General features: G+C 35.3%; 1 long non-coding RNA gene across 2 annotated transcripts; it reads left to right on the top strand.

The window, feature by feature from the left end:
* The first annotated feature begins 7405 nt into the window (after window positions 1-7405).
* Window positions 7406-16251, top strand: LOC112750412 (uncharacterized). 2 transcript variants are annotated; one of them, XR_011872089.1, is made up of 3 exons: window positions 7406-8128; window positions 8251-8445; window positions 15944-16251. It is a non-coding gene; the product is annotated as an uncharacterized lncRNA (long non-coding RNA). The 2 variants fall into 2 exon arrangements; XR_003175752.2 differs by lacking the exon at window positions 15944-16251 and adding an exon at window positions 11709-11922 and having other exon boundaries at window positions 7434-8128.
* The last annotated feature ends 505 nt before the right edge of the window (window positions 16252-16756 follow it).

Here is a 16756-nt window from a genome sequence, read left to right as displayed (position 1 = left end):
TGTTTTAGCCTCTTCTTTCATGGAAGGGTCACTGCTTAGGTACAGATGCTGATTTCTGGCAACTGTATCAATGAGCTCTTGAGCTTCTTCAATTGTCTTTCTCATGTGGATAGATCCACCAGCTGAATAATCTAGAGAAATCTGAGCTCTTTCTGTAAGCCCATAATAGAAGATGTCTAATTGAACCCACTCTGAAAATATTTCAGAGGGGCATTTTCTTAGCATCTCTCTGTATCTCTCCCAGGCATCATAAAGAGATTCATTATCTCCTTGTTTAAATCCTTCGATGTCCAGCCTTAGCTGTGTCATCCTTTTTGGAGGGAAATATTGATTCAGGAATTTTTCTGTCAGCTGTTTCCATGTCCTTATGCTAGCCTTAGGTTGGTTATTTAACCACCTCTTTGCTTGGTCTTTTACAGCGAATGGAAACAGTAATAATCTGTAGACATCCTGATCTACTTCCTTATCATGTACTGTGTCAGCAATCTGTAAAAACTGTGCCAGAAACTCTGTAGGTTCTTCCTGTGGAAGACTGGAATACTGGCAACCTTGCTGCACCATGATAATGAGCTGAGGATTCAACTCAAAGCTACTGACTCCAATGGAGGGTATACAGATACTACTCCCATATGAAGCAGTAGTGGGGTTAGCATATGACCCCAGAGTCCTTCTGGACTGTTCATTTCCGCTTAGATCCATGATGGAGAAAGGGAGATGATGTAAAATTAAAAAAATTATTTTATTTATTCAATTATTTATTTATTTCGAAAATAAAATAAATTAAAATAAAAAAATGGGTGAAGATTTTCGAAAAATGAAGGGAGAGAATAAGAAAAAATGGTTAGGAAGTTTTGAAAGAGATATGATTGAAAGGATTTGATTGGAAAAGATATGATTTGAAAAAGATTTTAAATTTTGAAATAAAAATCTGAATTTTAAAAGTAAATTTCAAAAATTTGCTTTAAAATAGAGAGAAAAGATATTTTTGAATTTAAAGAGGAAAGAGAAAAACAATAAGATAGCACAAGAATTAAAATTTTTAGATCTAATGCTCCTTGTTTTCGAAAATTTTGGAGGGAAAACACCAAGGAACACCAAACTTAAAAATTTTAAGATAAAAAAGACTCAAGAACACTTTGAAGAATAACAAGAACAACACGAACATGAAGATAGAACACCAAACTTAAAATTTTTAGAAAACCAAAATAAAATTTTCGAAAACCAAAGAAAATCAACAAGAAAACACCAAACTTAAAGTTTGGCACAAGATTTATTCAAAGAAAAAATATTTTTGAAAAATTTTTGAAAAGAAAATAAAAGATTCTGACCTAAAAGACAAAAAAAAAATTTTCCTAATCTAAGCAACAGGATCCACCGTCAGTTGTTCAAACTCAAACAATCCCCGGCAACGGTGCCAAAAACTTGGTGCACGAAAATTACTTCACACTATGTAATTCCGCACAACTAACCAGCAAGTGCACTGGGTCGTCCAAGTAATACCTTACGTGAGTAAGGGTCGAATCCCACGGAGATTGTTGGCTTGAAGCAATCTATGGTTATCTTGTAACTCTTAGTCAGGAAAACAATTCACTTATCAAATTGAATTACGAAAAATAAGAGAGTATGAAATAAATACTTATTATGCAGTAATGGAGAATATGTTGGGGTTTTGGAGATGCTTTGACTTCTGAATTTTAGCTTTTCTCTTGTATTCCTCTTCCTTCATGCATACAAAAGTGCAAAGTTCCTTCCATGGCAAGCTCTATGTAAGGTGTCACCGTTGTTAATGGCTACTTCCCATCTCCTCAGTGAAAATGGTCCAAATGCTCTGTCACAGCACGGCTAATCATCTAGAGGTTCTCGATCATACTGGAATAGGATTTACTATCCTTTTGCATCTGTCACTACGCCCAGCACTCGCGAGTTTGAAGCCCGTCACAGTCATCCAATCCCAGAATCCTACTCAGAATACCACAGACAAGGTTTAGACTTTCCGGATTCTCCTGAATGACGCCATCAATTCTAGCTTATACCACGAAGATTCTGATTATGGAATCTAAGAGATACTTATTCAATCTAATATATAATGGAGGTGGTTGTCATGCACACGTTCATGGGTTGAGGAAGGTGATGAGTGTCACGGATCATCACCTTCTCCATAATTAAGCACGAATGAATATCTTAGATAGGAACATGCATGTTTGAATGGAAAATAGAAGTACTTGCATTAATTCATCGAGATGCTGCAGAGCTCCTCACCCCAACAATGGGGTTTAGAGACTCATGCTGCCAAAAGGTACAAATTTCAGATCTAAAATGTCATGAGATACAAAATAAATCTCTAAAAGTTGTTTAAATACTAAGCTAGTAACCTAGGTTTACAGAAAATGAGTAAACTATGATAGATAGTGCAGAAATCCACTTCTGGGGCCCACTTGGTGTGTGCTGGGGCTGAGATTAAAGCTTCTCACGTGCCTGGGCTGCTTTGGGCATTCAACGCCAGGTTGTAACCTGTTTCTGGCATTGAACTCCAACTTGTAACCTGTTTCTGGCGATGGACGCCAGACTGCAACATGGAACTGGCGTTGAACGCCAGTTTACGTCATCTATCCTTGAGGAAAGTATGGACTATTATATATTGACGGAAAGCCCTGGATGTCTACTTTCCAACGCAATTGAAAGCACGCCAATTGGACTCCTGTAGCTCCAAAAAATCCATTCCGAGTGCAGAGAGGTCAGAATCCAACAGCATCAGTAGTCCTTTTTCAGCCTGAATCAGATTTTTGCTCAGCTCCCTCAATTTCATCCAGAAAATACCTGAATTTACAGAAAAACACACAAACTCATAGTAAAGTCCAGAAATATGAATTTTTCCTAGAAACTAATGAAAATACACTAAAAACTTAACTAAAACATCCTAAGAACTACATGAAATTAACCCCAAAAAGCGTATAAAATATCCGCTCATCAGTATTTTTCATCCCAGACGAGAAATCTGACAGTTGATTAGCCATGCAGAGATCGTACCTGTTATTTTTCATCCGAGAGGATCATACAGCTTTCCATGGAAGGGAGCACGCTTGATTGGAAGAAGACAATAGGAAAGCAGAGTTCAGAAGCAACAAAGCATCTCCAAACGCCTATCTGAAATTCCCACCAATGAATCACATAAGTACCTCTATCTTATTTTATATTTTATTTATCTTTTAATTACCAAAACCTCATAACCATTTGAATCCGCCTGACTAAGATTTATACGATGACCATAGCTTGCTTCAAGCCGACAATCTCCGTGGGATCGACCCTTACTCACGTAAGGTTTATTACTTGGACGACCCAGTACACTTGCTGGTTAGTTGTGCGAAGTTGTGAAAAGTGTGAATCATAATTTTGTGCACCACCCCTCCTTAAAACTGTGACCATAGCCTTATCTATGGTCATGGTTTTTTGCCATGAGCATAGCCTTATCTATGGTCATGGTTTTCACCATGGCCATAGCTTATCTATGGTCACAGTTTTTACCGTGACCATAGCCTATTTTGTTTTATAGGATTTAATTATTTTTAAAGCATAATCACATCCCAAAATGATGATAAACACAAATAAATCTAAGAACACGAAATTCAATAAATCTAAATGATAAAAGTTTCATTAAAAACTAGATATCCATTACAACACTAATCAAAATAAGGTGTAATTTATCCATTACATGTAATATTGGATAAAGTCTCTTATCAAAAAGTAAAGAACACATCAAAATAATACATTTAGATAACCAAAATCATTATAAGACCCATCCCATCTTATATTTGCTTAGAATATATTTTCTTCACATCATGTCCTCCTGCTAGCAAAAGAAATAAATATGATAGTAATGAATATGGAGCACAAGTTTAATAAGTCAATCAACATTAAAATTTCAACTACTAAAGAACAAAGAGCATTTGCTAAGATTTTGAGCCACATATAAAGGACATACAAAGTATAATAAGAACTAGTAGCAACTTTCTACTAACAATTTTATATGGATTTAAACTTTGATTGGATTAATGTTAATTTTTTTTTATTTTGGCTTGGCTTGCAAGGCAGTTTTCCTAGGATAATTAATGAGTAGCTATGAGGCACTTGTCTCTAACATGCATTCTCTAATCATCATTATTTAATTTTATTCATTCAAAACTTACGGCTATATGGCCACTTTGATTTGCACAAATTTCCATCACGTATGCTCATAGGAACTTGATTTTAGGCAAGCTTCAACTCAATACAAACTAATATTATACAACTACTAATAGAAGTGGCAGTAATTAAATAGTATGTAGCATATATAATTAATGGGACACTCTACTGTATAGATTGGAGTGGTATAGATAGAGAATATAATTCCTTTTATAGTTAATTTTTATTATTTTATTATTATTCAAAATATTGGTCCTATTTTTATTAATCTCTCTTTCATTCTATTAAAGGAAAAATCTGTAAACTTATATCCTTACCATATAATTCACCATAATTAACAAGCTAAGGTTGCATTATTGATTAATTAAAAATGGTAAAATAAAGTTTATTGTTTCTCAGTAAAAGGAGGCAGAAAGCGTTCTAAGTCTAACATAAGAATCATAAAAAGCTCATGCTAAATTTTGCAAAATGAGAACAAAAGAATTAGAATTTTAGTGGGATGAAATAGAATGAATCAATTTCATTATGAGCCATTCCATTACAAAATTTAACCATTCAAACCATAAAAGTCGTAACCTTAGTTTGGACTCATTTTATATTTCTATTGCTTTTCAAACTGTCAATCACAGCATAGCCCGATGAAGCATACATTGACGGTGAAATTTATAAGACCAAAAATGAAGTTTAACCATGCACTCTCTAATCTTTTACTGTCATCACAGTAAAAGAATTCACACACTTGGTCCTCATTAAGTCATTCAAAGTTCAAAGTTTAAAGCACATGCATCATTAAAACAACCTGACAATATGCTTTAAGTTGTAAATTTAATTTAACTTCTTTCTAATTTAATTTAACTCACCTATATCAAAATTGTCTTTGCTTCTACAACTTCTTTTGGGTTAAGTGGTAAGCCCAGTACTGGAGCTAGCACACTATGTAGAACAAATGAAGCTAGAAGAAGAAGAGCAGGTCATCAAAAAGTGAAGAAGCTGGAAAACTTTTGCACCCAATATAAAAATAGCATGTTCAATGCTCAAAGGAAATTGCTTGAAATTCATGCAAAACATAATATTATCATGAACATGCAGAAGAAGGATGTCAATCAACCACAACAAGAATTGTAATAATTAGTGCCAACAGGAAATCTCAGAAGAAAAAGGGCTCTTCTACAGTTTACACTACATATACAGAAACCTATTGCATAATATTTGCATCTCCACTTCTCCCCTCATATTTAGAACTTGTAGTCAACATTGGAAAATTTGTCACTAGCCTCCCATTCAGTTTAGTTCAGTGTTTAGTAGTTTGATTTAATTCAGTCTTCTACAACTATTTACATTATCCAGAATGGGGTGTTTGAAACAATTTTTTGAAGTATAAAGCTCCAGCCATCCAGTGTATAAAGCTATGAAAGGAAGTTAACATAAATATGAACTTCTGAAATAGTATTAACTTTGATTTTTATTTGACATTCAGCATAACAAATGAAGCACCTGCCCCATGGCGCAAGTTCAGGTCATGCCAATCCAACACAGAGTGACAGAGAAAGCCAACAAATTTTACTTCTACCAACAAATTCTGCTCATTGATCATTTTTAACAACAAACTCAACTATAATTTTTCAATCCAAAGCAGCAAACAAAAAGAAAGAATTTACAGACTGAAATTAACTTAGCTTGTATATACGTGTAGTATTTAACTTAAGAAACTAAACATGGCATACTTGAACATACAAAATCGTTCAACAAACTTTAGGGATTGTGTTAATTAAATAAATAAACTTTGCGTATTGACTTTGGATTGCAATAGAATATTAATTTTCAGTCACTTCACTTAATCAAAATTTCATGCACGAAACCTACTTAATGTGTAATTGTGTACTAACGATTTACATCAACGAAATTGAAAAAAAAATACCCAGTGATATGTTCAGCATCAAATTCAATTTACAGCAACAAATTCTACTTCTACCAACAAATTACGCTCATTGATCATTTTTAACAACAAACTCAACTATAATTTTTCAACACAAATTGTGTCAATTTAGGGTTTAGGGTTAGCAACCTGCCTTGAAGATTACAGACGTTGGCAATGTCAGTGAGGTGAGTCAAGGAGGAAATGGTGGAAGGAAGTTCTTCCAGAGAGACCCTTTCCTTGAAGACGCAGCGACGGCGAGCTCGAGAAATGACAGGTATGAACGGCGGTGCCGGCAGCGCCTCCTTCTCCTCGCGGAACACTCCTTCTTCTCTCTGGCCATCGCGTTCTTCTCTCCTCCACCAAGTTCGACGGCGACGACACACCCCGCAGCAGCCCCAATAGCGACGACGATGAGGTGTAACGGTGCAAGCAGCGCCCCCTTCTCTGTCGCGTGCTTCCTTCTCCCTGTAACAACCCTAGTTTTTGAAAATCAAATAATTAGTTATTTGTGATTTATTTTATTTGTTGATAATTTTATTTTAAGAAAATTATTTTACTAAAGGTAATTAAATGGAGTTTCATAATAATTGAAGTTTAAATTAATTAGAATTTTTATATAAACTTTATTAGATATTTGGTATAATTGAAATTATAAGTTTAGTAATTGAAAAATAAGAAAGAATTTGTAATTCAATTCAAGTAACTTTTATCCTGAAAAAGTTACGATTTATTTTATTAATTTGATATCTTATTTTATAAATTAATTAATTAAGAGTAATTAGATTAGTTTTATTAATATTTGGAGTTAACTCAATTAATATTCTTGTGTAAATTTTTATAGTTGTCTATTTTATATAGTTTTAAAATTATATAATTTATTTTAAATAATTTCTATTATGGATAAATTAAGGTTTATTTTATTAGTTTGAGCTCCTAGAGATTAATTTATTAAAAATGATTAGTTTGATTTTTATAAATACTTTAAGTTTAAGTTAATTAATGTTTAAGTACAATTTTTATTATAATTAGTTATTCTATACAAATTGAAATTAGAGTTTTGATAATAGAAAAATAATAAAAAGTTATACGATTTAATTTGAATAATTAATATTGATTTTAAACTATATTTTATAAAAATATGATTAATATGCTTATTTTATAATTTAAACTAGAAATAATTAATTGAACTTAGCAATGTGTTGATAAACAATATTCTTAGATATTTTTAAGAAAATATATTTGGTTTTAAAATTATTCTACCCTCCAATTTTATCAAAATATCTATTCATAACTATCCATTATTCTTTTATAAAATCCTAAATTTCTAACCCTAATTCTCAAATTAATTCTCGAACCCTAATTTCCCAAATACAGAAAACCTAACCCAGTTACCCCTCACCCCAGCGCCGTTTCCCCCTTTCACTCACTCAGCTTCATCCCTCAACCCTAGCATTTTCTCCCAAAGGTACAGAGAAGAGAGAAAGAAACGAGATTCGGAGAGTGAGAGAGAGCCCGTGTCCGAAAGTGAAGAGGAGATATAGCTCGCGTTGCTGCCTCCATCACGACCGAACCGTCGCTCCTTGCTGCGCCGTCACCATCGTTCCATGGAGCTGCCGCCGTCAGCGTTCCCCAACCTTGCCCGGACTGCAGCGCCTCCCGTCGGCCGTTCGTGGAGCTGCGAAGAGTATCACCGTCGAAGTCACACCATCGCAGAAGGAACGAGGGGAAGGAGACGAGCCCGAACCAGGAGCGGGAGGAAGAAGGCGTCGCTATGGCTCCCGTTGCTGTCGCCGTTCGTGCTCCGTCATCGCTGCCGTTCCATGGAGACGCGTCGCTATCGCTGAATGATGGAGGAAGAGGACGCACGAGAGGAGCCGGTGCTGCTGGGTTGCTGTTCTGCCACCGTCGCTGTCACGTGATGGAGGAGGAAGGCTCGCTAGTTCTGCCTCTGCTTCTTGTTCCTAAAATCTGACAAGAACGTCACTGCCCTGCTGGAGTTGCTGTTGAACCGTTAGAACCACTACTATTTTGGTAAGCTTCACCCTGTTTTTGATTCTTCCTTGTCGCCCAATTTGTCTCTATTGTGAAGCCTGTCGTTGAGACTGTTTGTATTAAACAACATTGTCACTTTAAGTTACTCTACACCACTGCAGCTGCCACCGAGGTCGTTGGTGCTTGTCAAGAGTACTATTCTGGTTCTGAATTGATTAGTTCATGCCACTGCTGCTGCTGAGAAATGATCAGAAATGCCGCTGCTGTTAGTTCGGTTCAAGGTTGTTGTTGCCACTGCGAATTAAAAATAAAAAAAGGCTTTGTTGCGTTTGATTATCGAATTTCGGCTAGTCGAGGTAGGGGATTTATTTTTAAAGTTAAACGTTTTTAATTTAGAATGCCTACAAAGTTATTTGGATAAGTGCAAATGGTTAACAATGGTTAAGAATTTCTTAATTAACATGAATGACTTGAAATGCATTTGAAATTAGTTAGTCGTTGTGATTATTCTGAGCTATGATTGAACTTAGATGCTGTGTGAATAATGATTAATTTAGTGTAACTTATTAAATTGAAATATGCCGAGTTAATTGTTGAACAGCTGTTGAATGGATAATTGATGTATTGAGTTTGGATTGCTGCTGTGAATGTAATTGGTTTTGTTGTTATGAGAGACTAATTGATAGAAATAAGCTTGGTTTGAGGTTGTGAAGTTTGGATTAAGTTTGATGATGTCTTAGTATTTCAATTGGAGTATTGAATTCAGGTTATGGCTGTGAATGTCTTTGGGCTTTGTTGTGAGTGTTTGAAGCTGTAATTGATATTGTTTCTCTGATTTCGATGGAATTGTTGAAAAGTTCTGACTCTATGTGACTATACTGAATTAGTTGAGCTGTGTGGCTGAAATTATGATTGGAATGATTGAGATTTTTTATTGGAACTTTAGTTGAATTTGTTGATTTTGTGAAATTAAATTATAAATTGTTTGATGAGAGATTATTGTTTGATGGGTTAAATTACTGTAATGGACTTAGTTAGTGATTAATTGAAGTTGGGCTTAAGGAATAATTGGAAGACTTAATCTTAAAATGTTGAACTAAGTGCTGAAAATCTGATTTTTGAGATTAAAAAATGACTTTGGAAGTGAATTAGTTCTTCAACGATAATCCAAATGATATGAGAGTAAAGGCTGAGTAAACTATAATAAAAGTTGTTGTTGGGATTCAATTTTGAGAAGTTTGAGTTAACTATAGAACTAGTTATGATTTTTTCAAAGTTAAAATGTAAAACTCGATTTTCTGCATTACTTTTAAATGAAGCCGGAGACTTTGAAAATCTATAACGAATTCTGTGATGATCGGAATTGCGTGGGACCAAGTCTGGATTAAGCTTGGGAATATAAGAAGCTGGACTGGTGAATTTGAGACTTTTTTATTAAGTTTATGATTTATGGTGAATTTTTGGATTATGAATGTCAAATCTGGTTTTCTGCAGAATGCTTAATACAGCAGCAACTTGTTTCCTCTATTAGAAATTCACCATTTTGAATTTTGAAATAGAACTAATTTTAAATGAAACTCTGATCCTAGTACTTTAATTTCATAAAAATTTAGAATTGTTACAGTTATGGTTTTAAAGATATGGATTTTTAAAGTAAGACGTATTATGCAGTAAAAATCAGGTTTTGTTTTCTAAGTTAGTAACTTTGAGACTTTATAATTTTTAATTCTGGAAAGATATTGAGATGTAACTAATTGGACGTGAAAGTTGATTATGTCTAGTATATATGATTTAAATTTCAGGGTTTTCTATGTTTTAATAAGTGAGTTATGGGACTTGGAAGAAGTTGTGTTCAATGATTTGTAAAACAGAATTCTGCAGAAAATTACCTAACTTCCAAGCTACGTAACTCCTTCATTAAAAATGGTATGACCCTGGAACCAATTGAGAAACAAATTTGGATAAGTTATGTTTAACCACATTAATTTTGAAGGTGGTTGGATTTAATTTGTATTTTATATGAAATTTTGAATGTTGTATGCTGCTGCTGTCTTCTGGTTTTAAAACACTGCAGAACAGTCACAGTTTTGCTTATATTCCCGAAACTAGAGTCAGCAAAAAATTATGATTTTTAATTTAATAGAAAGCTTAATCCGAGACGGTCGCATGGATATAAAGTTTGCGTGATTCCGAATTCATTTGATATTTTAAAAACAAAATGGAAATCAGGCTGCCAGGTTGTGTTGGCAATTATTTTGGATATGGAATTTAAGAAATAGATTTTTTATACTATTATCAAATATTTTTGAGAATATATATTGTTGTGACAACTGCTAAAAGAGGCTGATGAAATGTTGAGAAAGAAGGAACCCGTAAGGGTGGCTAAGTCTTATTTTTAAAGGAGATTATGTCAAAATTTTTATAAAAGTATAAGGACTTAATCAAAATTAATATTTAAGGCTTATTTAATGATAATAACTTTAATGATTCTTTTAAGAAAAGAATATTTGATATACGAGATTGTTGGCAAGGGCGTGGGTCTTGTCCCACTTGTGTACTTACACTTATGAAAGAAAAAGGAAAGAGTAAAGTACTTATTGTATGATTATCCGTTGCTTGAGGCAACCTAAGAGATATTTGTTTATTTGTTTGTTGCTTGAAGCAACCCAAGAGATGTTTGTTTATTGCTTGCGGCAACCCAAGAGATGTTTGCTTGTTGCTTGCGGCAACCCAAGAGATATTATATATATATATATATATATATATATATATATATATATATATATATGTTGCTTAATGCAACCTAAGAGATATTATATATATTTTCGTTGCTTAATGCAACCCAAGAGATATTATTTACTTGTTTGTTGCTTAATGCAACCCAAGAGATGTTTGTTTATTTGTTTGTTGCCCTGAGGCAACCCAAGAGTAATTTTCCGTTCACAAGAGTATATGTTTCCTGCGAGTAGAAAGCATAGGCTGTCTCAATAGAGCTGCTAATAATTATATGTGCATTTATTTGAACGGAAAATCGTATCCGGGAAATCGTGAACTCGTGACCGGATAAATGTCGGGAAGGCAGGTGCTAACCGATACATGAGCTCATGGCCTGCACTAGGACTAGACATTCATCATATGCATCTATGTGACATTGTTTGGGTGTGTATATTGTAATTGGTTTGCCTATGTGAATAGTTATGTTTAATTGCTAATTGCTTTACTTAATATAACTGCTTGATTGTGTTTGAACCTTCTTACTTGTGTTTGTGACTGAAAATTGGTTGGATTGTAATGATTTGGTTGTTGATTGAGTTGCTTGGGCCTAGGGCCGTGGTTAATTATGAGATGGACTGAAGACTGTGTTTGGTTTGTATTTTTGGTTTAGAAAAGTATGAAAGCTAAACTGGTTCAGCATAGACTTAATGAACCTATACTTGGAACAGTTTGATTATTCATGCTGTCTAGGAAAAACTTTTAAAAAGGCTTTTGGATTTATGATGAAATATAGTTTTCTTGAGTATGTTAATTATTTGCATGTTAATCATTACTTTTACGGTATTCCCATTCCCTACTGAGAACGTGTAGTTTGTTCTCACCCCAAAATCTTCCACCCTTTCAGTGACAGGTTCGAAGACTCAGTTTGAAGGTACGGGCGATTATAGAATTTATTTACGAGATAAGTTTTTGAGTTAGGTTATTTTCATAGAATTCCCTCGCCCTTGTTACTTTAGTTTTTATTTTATACAGAGGGATAGGATTTGTATCTAAGTTTTATTTGAAATCTTTTGTATGACAGATATTATTATTAGTAATTATGTGATTATTATTACTTAGTGATGTTTGCTATATGATTTTAATTAATAAAAACAAAATTTTCTGGTATTTTTACTAAAACTGGATCGCGATAGCGAACTAGAGGCTCAATAGTAAATAGTTAATAAAGGAAAGCAGGTTGGTAACGCCTTACTTTCGGTACGATCATGACGTTCTGAAAGTTAGGTCGTTACACTCCCCATGTCCTTCTCTCTCTTCCCGATCTCTCTTCCTCTCCTCTGGCACACGACAGCAGCGGCGCTCCTCACAGCTCCATGGACGGTGACGGCGACTGGGCAGCTTCTCCCTCCTCCGTTCTTCTCTTCTCTCTCGGCATTGGTGAGTGCTTTGTGAGTGAGGGGAAAACTTGCCTGTGTGTGTTGTGTGAAGAGGGAGTGTGCGCGGGGGAAGGTGGGTGAGGGGCGTATGCGTGGGTGTGAGGGGTGAGGGAGAGGGATGGCAGCTGAAGGGCAGTAAGGGGAGTTAGGATTAGGGTTTGTAGGTTTTAATTTGGGAATAAGGACTTGAGTAATTTTAATAAACATTAGGGAATAGAGTAGTTATTAAAAATTAAATTCTATCTCAATAAAATTATTTTAAAAATATCATTTTATTTAATCAATTTATCAATTAATTTTTTAAATAAGTATTTTAATTTAAAAGTTGAGGTAATTAAATAATTTTTTTATTTATAAAATTAATTAAAATTTTTGCTTCTCAATTTGGAATTCTCTTGGATCCATTGGTGAGATCTATTGTCAATTCAATTCTACATTGCTTCAAGTTGTAGATCTTGATTCTCCTACTCTCAATTTAGTTCTTGTTGTTCAAATTACTTGTGGATCTTAGCTTTTGGATGTTGTTACTTCTATTTCCATTAATACATTGAGGTAATTCATGTTCTTAGTTTTCAATTGTTTGATTGTTGTTAATCTCTTGTAGTGGATACCTTTAATTCAAGTTTATTCTCAATTTTACAATGTCTTTCATCCTTACTCTCGAAGTGTTTGAGAAAATTTCAACTTTAGCTATGGAGTAGACTTTTCATTCTTGGCTTGGAGGTTGAGATATTGGAGACACTTGAATTTATCAATGTCTTTTGTTGATTATCAATTGGAAATTGCTAATTGATTTGCATGTCACTAAAGCTAGCCTTCCCTTGGGTTAGACTAGGACTTGTGAACTCAAATTGATTGCTTTCACTTGACTTTCCTTCATGCTAAAGGTTAACTAGGTGAGGCAATAACTAATTGTAGTCAGAATTGATGAAGAATATGATGATAGGAAGTCCAATTCCCACTCCTAGCCAAGGCTTTTATATAGCTTGATTTTCATTCACACTATTAGCTTGTTCCTCTCTTGCATTAAACTCCCAAACACCAATACAACTTCTAACCAATAATATACATCTTGGAGCACTCCTAGGGAGAACGACTCAGGAGTAATACTCTCGGTTATTGAATTTAGATTGTGATGACACAATTCCTTTGTTTGATGTGGATTTATTGATAAATTCTACACCGGCATAAGATCTCTCATCAAGGTCACCCCCAAATCCGTGACCGTAGACCCCTTTAGGTCACCCTCCAAAATCGTGACGATAGAATCTTTTAGGTCACCCTTCTGAAAAACCATGACCATAGACCCTTTTTGGTCACTGTAAAAAATCGTAACCATAAACACCTCTAGGTCACCCCCAAAACTGTGACCATAGACCCTTTTAGGCCACCCCACAAAACCATGACCATAGACCCCTTTAGGTCACCCCTTAAAACTGTGACCATAGACCCTTTTTGGTCATTGTAAAAAACTGTGACCATAGACCCTTTTAGGCCACCCTTTTTTAAAAAACCATGACCAAAGGTACTCTATGGTCACCCTTTCTAAAAAAACCGTGACCATAGTTTTTTTTGTCACCCTAAAAAACCGTGACCATAGAGGGTCTATGGTCACGTTTTTTCCCGTGACCAAAAAAACCGTGGCCATAGACCCAAAATGTTGTAGTGTGTTGAGTTGTTGAATGATGATTTATGATGAATAATGACGAATTGATGATTTTTGAATATGTTGATGGGTTATGATGTGAAAGATATAGATTGAAATGAAATGAGATTGATTAAGATGCTTGGTATGGATAGATTTATGATTGATGAATGTGTTGGTGGAGGATTGTTTATAATGTTATATATTTGATAATTGAGGTTGAGAATAATGGAGTGTGAAGGAAAATTTGGTAAGAATGGTGTAATAGGATACAAAGGGTAGATTTTGATGTAAATTAGAGTTTGGAAGGGTTTTGGTTTGATTTTGGTTGAAGATTGTGGAAAAATTGAAACTTTGTGAACTTTTGGTAAAACTAAAATTTTGGTGAACTTTCACGAATCATATCTTGAGCTATCGTGTTTGAAATTCAATGTATTTTATATCAAACGAAAGAAAATTGAACAAGCTTTAAAATGGTTTAAATTTTGTGGAAATTCGAATTCGGTAGAAAAATATATGATTATGGAAAGTTTAGTGTTAAAATCTGAAATTCTGCAATGTTGCAGAATTTTATGATTTCTGGTCTGTGTGCGCATGCACACCCCTGTGATTTTTCAAACCTGTGCGCACGCACAGCCTTGTGCGTACGCACACACAGGAGAAGGCCTTCTGTTGAGAGCGCTAACACAACCTGTGCGCACACATAACCAACGAAGTTTTACAACCTGTCCGCATGCACAGCCTTGTGCACACGCACACGTTGGAAGGTGCACTCTATTGAGGGCGTTTGCACGCCTTGTGCGAGCGAACAGAGTTTGGAAAATTTTGTACTTGTGCGTACGCACACCTCTATGCGTACCCACACATTTTGAAAATCTCTCTGGGCGTGCGCACGCACACCCCTGTGCGTACACACATGCCCTGTTTTTCAACTAAACTTTTGTTTTTAACTATTTCACCATCCCAACAAGCTTATATACTTCTGTGACACCTATTTAAGACTCTTGGGCTTATTTTCGGGAATCAAACATGGGAAAGGTCCTAGGAGGATTTTATTTGGTATTTTCCTTGAAAAGTAGAGAACGGAGGCTTAGGTTTCTGGTGTACTGAGGATGGGTTTGGTAGAGTGAGAAGGAAGAAAGATATATGAATTGAGAAATTGATGAACTAATGATTTCGGAAAGGAAATGTTGAATTGACAGTGGTTGAGTTGAGTCAAGGACTCGAAATGAAATGATGGATCCATGATATACTGAAAAATGTTTTTCTGAAAACCATTGAAGTGCTCTTCTATACTGAGATTGTTGAAACGCTATGCGACTGGCAGGGACAACGGTTGGATCTCGCCTGTCGAGGTAGCGATGGTGGCATAAGGGCGGTGGTTCGTCCTGCTTGCGTTGAGATGTGAAGTTTGTGGCAAGAGTATCCCGCTCGCATCCCTTCGGATCACTAGAGTGTGCAGGCACAAAATCTTGGACGGTGTTCCGAGCACCATATCTTAGGGGTTCCCAATTTTGATTCCAAAGGGCGACATCTCCATAGAGATATGTCGGGTTGCCAGTTGAACTGACAATGTGATATCACAGCCAGTAGGATAGGCATTCATCATGTGCATCTTCTATTTCTTTGTATGCTTTTCCGACTTGTAATTGTTTTCCTAATTGTATAACATGTCTAATTGCCTATTTGAACTACTTGATATATATGCCTATACTTGTGTTTTACTCGCATTGTAAGTAATTGTGTTTTCTACTGGGATTGAGGCAGCTCGGAAGGTGGTGGCAATGGGATCGAATGGAGGATAGGTTGGTGAAGGCTGTGGGACAGCAGAGAGTTATTAGTTAGAGAATCCACTAAGTTGGATTTTCCCTTTTTATCATGTTATGGTTTTAAGTTATGCTTTACTGTTTTAGTTATGTTTTAAGATGAATCTTGTGATGGATATGAAGTACTAGGATTGCCTTTAGCATCCCGGGGTCTTATATCTTACATCACTGGGCACTGTTACCATACTGAGAACCTCCGGTTCTCATACCATATTCTGTTATTATTTTTCAGATTCAGGTCGCAACACACCTCGATGAGTTGTTTCGATGGTGACAGAGCAGATGATCCCGGATATATTTTGGAGTCTTTTGTTTATTTTATTTAGATCTCTCATCTTTTGTATTTTACTTTATCCTAGAGGCTTACTTTGAGAGAAAAACTTGTATAAGCTGTTTTTAACTTTCAGATTTCTATGTGGTCTGTATATAGCTAGCCGGTTTAAACTCCACGAGCCGTGGCTAGATTTTCATACTATTATACTCTGATATTTTGTTATATTATATATATATCTTCTGCGATAAGATGTAGCTTCGTGAGTACGCTTTGTGCTTTTCAAATCCTGTTTTTGAGATATATCCTTCATCGGGCTTCTAGACTATATTAATTCTTTCCATATATTATATGTATGAGCTTAGAACTGTCGAAACCATTGATTAACCTTTGCTTTACGACGCAAGGTAAGGCTTATGGTAATTAGGGTGTTACATTGTACCTCAAGTATACCTAACTTCTCTATTACAGAGAGTGGCATAGGGTTGATGCTTGACCCTAGGTCATATAGAGCCTTTTCGAAGGTCATAGTGCCTATGGTGCAAGGAATCAGAAAACATCCAGGGTCTGGAAGCTTCTAAGGTAGCTCTTGCTGAATCAAAGCATAGAGTTCTTTGGTGAGCAGTGGAGGTTCTTCCTCTAGAGGCTTTGTATCAAATACTTTGGCGTTTAGTTTCATTAGAGCTCCTAAGAAACAAGCAACTTGCTCTTCCCTAGTGTCTTCATCTTGACTTGAGGATGAGTAGTCATCAGAACCTATGCACTGTAGAAGTG

This window comes from Arachis hypogaea, chromosome 15 (assembly GCF_003086295.3).
Source record: "Arachis hypogaea cultivar Tifrunner chromosome 15, arahy.Tifrunner.gnm2.J5K5, whole genome shotgun sequence".
NCBI lineage: Eukaryota > Viridiplantae > Streptophyta > Magnoliopsida > Fabales > Fabaceae > Arachis > Arachis hypogaea.
Note: the sequence above shows the minus strand (reverse complement) of the source record. Positions and strands in the feature narration are given on the sequence as shown.